Raw genomic sequence first — 6592 nt, 5'->3', positions numbered from 1 at the left:
TCCTGGGCTAACTGCCTAGCTGCTTGGGTAACACAGTTTTTGGCTGTTTCATACCAAACAGTTCTGTTGTGGTACCCAACAGCTCTATTTTGCCTGCTTGTGCATACATTTCCTGCAGGCAGCATCTCCTGATGACAGCAGTAAACATTTGCCTGGAAAAGCATGTTTATAGGGCACACCCCAACCAAACGGTGTTTTCCTGGAACTGGCTCCTGCTGGATGGGCTCAGGGCAGGAACTGGGAGGTTTGGAACTGAGACGGGCGGCGGAACAGCCGCGCTGCGGGCGGCCTCACCAGCCACCTCGCTTCGATCGCCATCCGCCGGCATTTTCCAGGTGACCGGCGGAGGACGCGTGTCACGGTCCCTGTGGCGGCCTCTCGCCGCTTCCTTGCGTCACCTCTCACCGGCTGCCTGAAACTTTGGCAGCGGGCTGCCCGCCTGAGGGAACGAGGCAACACCTCCTTCCCGGGGCGACTCCCCGGCCCCGCCCGCCCAGAGCGCTCCCGCCGCCCGGCCAGGCCGCATCCCGCCTCACACCGCACGCCGCGCCCGCCCCGCCCCGGCCCGCCCCTCCGGCCGGCGTTGCGGAGGCTCCGGCAGGCCCGGCCCACCGCGGGGCCCGGATTGGCGGCGCCGGACAGCCCCGCCGCCTCTCCTCCCCTTGCTGCCGCCCGGCGCGGCGCTGGAGGCGCGGGCCGGGGGACACCGGGGCCGCGCCGGGCAGTGCCATGAGCCGCGGATAAGGTAAGCGAGGCAGGGCGGGCCCTGCCGCGCCGTTTCGGCCCGCTCCGGGCAGCGCCCGCGCTGCTCGCCGCACCCGCCGGGGCGAGAAGCGCCGCCGCAGCGCCCCGCGAGAGGCGCGGTTGCTCGGCGGTCTTCGCCGGTCTCTGAGGGGCAGGAGAGGAAGAAGGGGCGTCCGGCGGCGAGGGGAGGTGGAGGCGGGCCGGGCCTGAGGCGGGGAGGGGGGACAGGCGCTTCCCGGGGCGGCCGGGGCCGGGCAGGAGCTGATGGTGGGCGGGAAGGGCTGGCGGGCGCTGCTGTAGGTCCGGCCGCGGTGCCGGCCCCCGGGGACCCGGGAGTCTCGGGCGGGTCCAGGGGCTGCGGGGCGGCCGCCCCTGGGTGAGCCGTGGCTGGGCCGGGGCGGCCAGGTCAGGCGGGGCTGGATGCAGGATTTATTTTTACTGTTGGGCAAGGTCCGGCGGGATGGAGTTACTTCCCCTTCCATCGGTGTAACCGAGATGAAGGTTTGGCAGAGGTAGGGTATGCAGTTTGGCAGGAGCGCTGCTGAAGTAGAAGTGATACCTTAAAAACAAGCAGCAGAGGAAACAGCGGTACCGTCTATTATTGCTGGGGGGGGGGGAGACGATTAATAATTCACTTTTAGTATCAAAGGGGAGGGGTTTTGTGTCTCCTAAAAGTGTTCTTGACCTAGGTGTCATCGATTTAGTTTCAGCTTCTCCTTTAATTTTCAGTATCATCTGCATTTTACCTCAGTGTTGCAGCTCAGTGCCTAAATCCGTTTGCTGTGTCTCTTCAGCATGTGCTAAACTTCCTTCTACATGTCTGTGCCCAACTTCTGGATGATTTGTGTCTGTTAGCAAACATCTTAAGGGACTCCTGCCCAGAATTTAAGGGAGTTAATTTAAATTTAAACTCGTGTTTGTAACTTCGATATTGTAGCTGCGTGATAATTAGCGTAAGACTTCAGTGCTGTAAGATTATCTTCTGTTAAGATGCTTTGTCATACTTCTCTGCCTTCAATCAACTCCTTTTTCAAGATGATCTTGCATGCATAACTTGGGGGAAAGCAAGGCAGGCTCACTGTCCCAGGGCTGTGGAGTTTTTACAAGCAGATGTACCTTTCCTTAAATTTTTAAAATATTTTTTTTTTGTTCCTGAATGCTGAACAAAGTTCAGGCAGTGAAATGAGTACCATGTTTTGATTTTCTCTGAATTGAAAATGTGCTGAACTAGAGGTAAAAGTGCTTTAACTTAAGCAAAAGAAAGTAAACTGATGGTTTTGATGTTAGAATTGACTTTTTAAGGCTCTGGAATCATGTGCTGTTAGGATACATGAGAGGCTGCTGATCTGATTGACTTCAAAGCTGATCCAACAAGCTGCTCTGTTGTAGGTGGCATACCATTAATACTCCAAGTATTCTCTTGAGAACTTTGCTTTTGGTCCATGCAGAGAACTTCTTTAAATGACCTATATGGCTTTTATTTCAGAAAAGAAAACCAGCTAATGAAATCCCAAGTGAAAACTTGAAGAAGGATACAGCCCAATAAAGTCCATGTAGTGATTGCATACTACTTCTTGCATGAAAATAACACGGTGTGGTTTCAAATATTAATATCAAATGCTGAGTTGTTTGTAATGAAAGAACTTATAAGACAACCATATGACAAAGTAAAGAATATGCAGGAAACCTAGTCAGACTGTATAAAGCCAGTCATTTCCCTGTTGTGGTAGATATATAAACAAAGAAGTGGGAGGTAGGGAAACTTACTTAGTAAATAAGTGGGAAATGTAGCTGAAAAAACATTATGTAGCTAGAGGACTGAAGATGCATTGTTGTATTCAGACAGCTGCTCTGTTGGTAGATTTGGGGACTGTGCTGCTCTGTCCTCACCTTTCTGTGTGAACTCAACCAAATCCATTAGATAAAATCAGAAGGCTTGTCCTTTAGCACGACTGAGGGCCACAGACCTTACACTGTGTGAGTGTGCAGGTGGCTGGTCACCAGCGTGGCAGTGAACACACGTAAGGCTGTGTTTCATTTTCCCTTGTCCTGATCTCTGGATAATATCAAGGATCAAGCTTTAGGCTGTTGAGGCTGATGAGCTGAGTCAGTTGTGGTACCAAGTGCACAGAACATAGCTGGTAGCAGCTTAGGAGCTGAGGAAAAATAAACTTGCTAATTAGTAAAAATTGTAGGTTTTGAAAGATTGAAGAATAGGGAAAGTAAATTCTGGTCTTAAACACAGGCTTGGAGCTTGGAAAAGTTCCCCAAACTTCTGGATTTTTATTCTTTTTCCTTTGGTAAGCTGGAAATTGTGGTGCAGGTGTCCGTAGTAATAATTCAGTGTGCTCTAAAATGCTTATCCTTGAATAAAGAAGGCGTGTTCTAGAAGCCTGTAGTGCCCTGAATGAAACAATCAGATGACAGTGTATGTTGAGCAAATAAGAGTGTAATGTAGGCTTAGAGATTAGAGAAATAAAGATAAAGAGTTAATACTGTGAGCCTTGTGTGTATTTGGCATTAGAAGAGATGTATTGTATTCAGAGTAGAAATCAACTCTGGGTGTGCGTAAGGATGCCCCATCTGCCTAATAAAGGAGATGAACAATGACATTTCTTATCCTAGGTAAAGTGGACACTAGAAATGATGTGTTGTGATTTCAAGGAGGAGGATGGCACAACAGTGAAACACTGGGAGAACAATACCATGTGTCAGGACAGCTGAAGCATGCAGCCCTTAAGGGGCAAATGAGGGAGCTAAGTAAGGCAGCCCTGGCTTTGTACCCACCAGGTAGCAAGAGACCTGTTGGAAGAAAAGCCTTTACACAAAGTTGTCTAAATTTTGATTTACTGTCTTACATTGAGGTTTTGTTCTGGCCATCAGAGATCTTGGGCCTTGCTATGCTGTGTGCAACTTGCCTTATTCCTGGTGTCCTCTCCTTGATGTAAGGCTAGAAGTTGGCCTTGTTTTGAGCAGGAGGCTCATACTAGCTCCAGAGGTCTCTTTCAGCATAAATTGTGCTGTGATTCTACAACAGTTACAGAAAAGAAATGAGAAACATAAAAGCAACTCCCAATTTCCGTGTAGGGCGACATATTTGTCAGGTTTTAAGATCCCAGGTAATAAGCAAATAAGCTTATTGTATTTTAAACATTCACTTAAGATTCTGGGGAAAACAACTTAATGTGCACTGGCATGTGACATCTAGGAACCTTATTCATGAAACACTTTTGTTTTCCAAGGTGCTGTACAGTGACTGGAAGAGATGCTCCTTTCCTAAAGAGCTGCTGTTTCAAGAGACAACAGATGACTAAATGAAGGAAACAGGCAGACAGTATGAACAGCCAATGATTTAAGCATGTTAACAGTACAATTATTAGTTTTTTTGAGGGCATCGTGACAAAGGCAAGACTTAAAAGAGAACTTGGTGTACTGCACTGTTAGAACAGGATATTTAATTACCTTAGTTCCATCTTCATCTCCCTTTTAGCTTATGAAGAGATTTGTCAGTATGCCACTTAGAAGTCCTTTGATGCTGGTGTTTAGGAGAATGGCCAGCTCAGTGTGGTGAGAGAAAGGACCACAGCAAACTGAAGAAATAAGTGGAGTGGTGCATCTTCACAGTTCTCAAACCATCCTGACCTGAAGATGTGGACATCTTGTGCTGCTGCTTCCTAGTGGGAGGCTGGGCCCGTGTCCTGCTGTGGGTGCTGTGGCATTAAGCATTAGTGTTGAGAGAGGGAAGGGCTATGAGGAGGAGAAATGAGATTGCTCAACCAGGTTAGGCAGGAATTGACTTTTTTATTTTTTTACATTTTTAAAGAGGTCCTCTGGAGGAGACTTCTGAGGCTCAGCTGGTGGGAAGCAGTGCACAAGCTCCAGGTCTGCCAGGCTGCTTCATGCTCGGGATCTTTTCGCTGATGTCTCTTGCTGTCTCAGATATTCTATTTCTAGTCTGGATGTTGTATTTTGGGGAAATTGGTGACATTTGTGATGCAGAGCTGCCTTAAGTCTTTTCTATTATCGCCTCACTATTTCTAAATGTTTTTCTGCTGTTGTTTCATGCCTCTATTGCACAGGTCTGTAGGGGAAGCAGGGGCTTTGTTAGGCCTGCTGGGAAAGGACATAAAGTATTTGCAAAATCTTTTTGTTATTGCACACTGGAATAGAAGTGGCAAATTTGAAGATCTGTGCAATCTGGGAACAATTTCTCTAAATTCAGCTGAGTAACACAATCATAGATAGCTTGAGGAAAAGGAGTATTTAACCTGTAGGGAGCAAAGGCAAAACTCCAAAATATGGTGTAGTCTGTCCCTCAGAAATTTCTCTCCAGTGTAAGAGGAAGATGCGAAGCCTTAGGAGGCACTGTGCTCAATGGTGAAAGCTTTAGGATTGTTAGGTAGGATACCCTGTAACTTCCCTGTGCTGATGCATCCTGTTATGGGATGTGTGAAGCTGTTGTTAATTGCTAATTTAAAAAGAAAAGTGTTAACACTTGTTTATTGTAGAGGATTGTGGTCAGTGATCCACAAAGTAAAGGGGTGTTTTGGTTTGGTTTTTGTACTGCAAGTGGTTGAATTCAGCTGCTTTTCGGGGTGTGTGGGACAGAATCCCAATTATTGTATCATAAAAATACACAACCTGCTGTTCTTGTCAGAATTGTGAATTATCTGTTCTTGGACAGTTTAACTTTATAAAGCTTCTGTTAACATAGCAAGCCCAGAAGTTTGAAGGCAGAAAGTTAATGATTATTTGTCGAGATCCCATTCCGGCCTCAGGCAGCAAAACATGAAGATTGCTTGTGGCCAGGGATATTTAACTTACCTTGGCCTCTGTGTGAGGGCTGAGGTTTAACCACCTGGAGAGATAGCAGTTAGGTATCCTCTTCCTCAGAAGAACTGGAATGGATGGGAGTTGCTTGAATTTGGGCCAACCTTTGCATAGTGTAGGTCTGGAAGTACCTATTTACCTTGCAAATGCAAGGTTGAATTTTTTACGGTGATGTTTAGATTCTCTCAGACAAGTTCTTTGCTGGGTAATTTTGCACTGGAGGCTGCTACATGCTAATGGAGTTTCTTGAGTTTCAGCTGTGGTCTCAGAGGAAAATCTCTTTGGGTAAGCATCCTAACAGTGTGCCTGATATCGTGTAAGACTTCTGGTTCTGTAATGCAGTTACCTGCCTGTACTGTTCCTGTGCTGTCTGCCTTCCCTGAAGTTCCTTGCTGTGGAACAAGGCTGTTACACTAATGAATTAGTTTTGATCCCAAGGGCTACGGATGTATCCCTTTTAAGACCTGATTAACAGATGCATCACCATTTCCTTTAATGGAGTCCTTGATGACCAGTATCTCTGGAAAATAAAAAGCAAGTGCCTTAAGTTGAAATTGCTTAATTAAGGCACCTGAGAGGGGTTGCTTAAAATCTTTCTGTGTTAGGCAGGGCCAGTCCTGCTCCTGTTGGAAATCTGTGGAGGCAGGAAGCAAAGGAGCAGGTTTTGACAACAGAGTTTGTTGAGTGGCTGTAATATCTGCAGCATGAGGTAGTCCTGTAAGCTTTGCAGGTGTGTTTTGTTCTTACTTCACCCCCTGTGAAGAGTTCTGAGGTGTTGGGTTATTTACCAGCTGTCTTTACTATTCTGAATGATGAGGCTGAGAGTTGGTGTCTTTGGAGGAAAATGAGAATATAAGGGTAAAAAAGCAACAAACTCTGATCTTGCCTGTCTTGCCTTCCTGCTCCTCAGAATTCCCAGCTCCCCGTTCATTGCTTTTCTCTTGTATTTAACTCTCTCCTGTTTGAACAGTAAGGTGTGTTACTCTGCTGCACAGAGTCCAGATCAGTACAGAGTACA

The 6592-nt window shown here is 47.0% G+C and overlaps 1 protein-coding gene across 1 annotated transcript in view; it reads left to right on the top strand.

Moving 5' to 3' along the window:
- Positions 1–712: 712 nt before the first annotated feature.
- TEX2 (testis expressed 2) overlaps positions 713–6592 on the top strand; it is a 50124-nt gene continuing 44244 nt past the window's right edge. Inside the window, exon 1 of the mRNA XM_084273596.1 lies at positions 713–745. The gene's annotated coding sequence lies outside the window, so the exon portion shown is untranslated. The remainder of the gene's footprint in view (positions 746–6592) is intronic.

The sequence above is a fragment of the Gallinula chloropus genome (assembly GCF_964237585.1).
Source record: "Gallinula chloropus genome assembly, chromosome: 20".
Lineage (NCBI taxonomy): Eukaryota > Metazoa > Chordata > Aves > Gruiformes > Rallidae > Gallinula > Gallinula chloropus.
This window is presented reverse-complemented; position numbering and strand designations above follow the sequence as displayed.